Source organism: Palaemon carinicauda, chromosome 14, assembly GCF_036898095.1.
Source record: "Palaemon carinicauda isolate YSFRI2023 chromosome 14, ASM3689809v2, whole genome shotgun sequence".
NCBI classification, from domain to species: domain Eukaryota; kingdom Metazoa; phylum Arthropoda; class Malacostraca; order Decapoda; family Palaemonidae; genus Palaemon; species Palaemon carinicauda.
In genome coordinates this window covers 68,116,929-68,119,428 of record NC_090738.1, presented here as the reverse complement: position 1 = coordinate 68,119,428, position 2,500 = coordinate 68,116,929, and positions in this window count along the sequence as shown.

The window sequence follows — 2,500 nt, the reverse complement described above, 5'->3', positions numbered from 1 at the left end:
ATATATATATATATATATATATATATATATATATATATACATATATATACATATATATATATATATATTTATATTTATATATATATTTATATATATATATATATATATATATATATATATATATATATATATATATATATATATATATATATATATATATATATAAACTGTCTAGTTTTTACTAATTTTCATCATCTCCCTGGCCATTGAGGATTGGTGACAGTGTGCGATTCTCGTCTATTTACTTATAAAAAAACCTCCCTTGATGATCGTGGCAAAGTAAAAATCCTTTCACCACATTAGGGTTACCCATGTCACTTATATATGACAAGAAGATACACCTATATATAGATTTGAGTAAATTAATGAAAATCGTTAATGAAATTGACAAGTAGACAACAGTCCACGATTTTTTTTTCTCAGTTTAATAATTTCATTAACAGATGTCGACTAATGAATAAATTGTTGAATTTGTGTTTGGATATTCATGAGGAAATACATTATTCTGTTAGATATTGTATTGTTTGGTTGATAAACTCCATAATAATTCTAACAATCAAATGTAAATAATCAGCTCTAGTGTGTTTTATTGACTTCCATTATGAGATATCAATGGATTAAAAAACATTCTTTATGAATAAAAAAAAAAATAAAGATTATGAATCAACCACTACTTCCTGCCTTACCATTAATATCAAACTTTTAATATTGTTCTTTACTGATAATATACTGTATCAATTGGTCATGAAAATTAGTAAATGAAAGGTACGGATCACATTTTTTAATACTTGATATCTTTGAACGGTGAAATATACAGAAGAATAGTTTTCAATCTTCAGCATTTCTTTCAATTTCCAGTTTACAGACAAGAACGTTTCCACATTTTAAGAGAACAGTTGTGAAAATATTCGACCCAATTAATACGGAAAAGGAAAGAATTGATTCAGGATGTTGGGCTAAATTTGATCGAAATTTTATCGTATTGAATTGGAGTGAAATCTGTTCACTGTTCAATGAAGTATGCACAGAATAATAGTCTTCAAGATATCAGTTAGATAAAAAAAAAACAGGTGGAATATAAAACATAAAAAACCCTATTCTAAACCATATATTCTTTTCTCTTAATGACAAAATGGAAGGTCCTCTAATATGCCGTCCATGAAAGGGTGAAAAATGGGCCCTGCATTACTAAATAAAACTTTTTTTCCCTATTTTAGGGAAAAAAAAATTCTATATTTCATGATATTTTTTATTCAAAAACACTGCACGTGGAAAATCTCTGAAACATACTATATAACATTAGGTATTTATGCATACCTTACTAATAAGTTGTGCTTTTATAACTGAAAATTTACTATAAAAAAAGAGAGGATGTTTCTATATAAATTTAGTAAATAGGCCTTCTGCTAATTTCTCCTATAACTGTCAAACTAAAAATACTTTTTCATACCACTTAGAAACTTAATCGCTGGTGGGTTTGCAGAAGATAAAGCCTTCAGAAAGCAGGGCAATGAAAGCGGAAACTGTCGAAGATTTCTCATCAATTTGTTAAGGACCACAGTTGCAATAGCTTCCGATCTGGAAAACAAGCCAAGTTTGACAGATTCCTCCCGGAGTATTAGCACTTGGGGGCAAATAAACGATCGGTTTCATGTCCCAGGGAAGGATAGGAAAGTCCGCATTTAGCCCACAACTGGATTCTCCGAGTACTAAGGCAGAAAAGTTCAATGGGTCGTAAAACAACTGAGATAAAGAAAAAATACACACTCATAAAGGGGATTAGGCTCTTGGAGTCTATATAAATTCTTTGAGCTTACAAAGATCTTATATAACCATTCACTATTCTCTTTTCATTCTATATCAATGCCCATGAAATCATGTTCTATTAGTATTCGTTTATAACTTCACTTTCCAGACAAAATTTCTAATTTTTTCCCTCGGTATATTTTAATCATATTTCTTTTTTTACTGTTAATAATCCCCGTATATACACTCATAAAAGCATATATTTACATATATCATGCCTATATATATATATATATATATATATATATATATATATATATATATATATATATATATATATATATATATATACATATATATATGTATATATATATATATATATATATATATATATATATATATATATATATATATATATATATATATATATATATATATATATATATATATATATATATATATATATTTATATATATATATATATATATATATATATATATATATATACATATATATATATATATATATATATATATATATATATATATATATATATATATATATATATATATATATATATATATATATATATACGATATAGCGTTGATTTTCATCCATATTGACTCAACATGGGTGATTTGAATTCAGAACTATCAGTTGTTTTACCTAGTGGGTCAGGAAGTCCGAAAAAAGTTACTAGTGATTTATATATCACATGTGTAAGATAGTTTCTTTCCAGTCCTTTCTGGTTTTA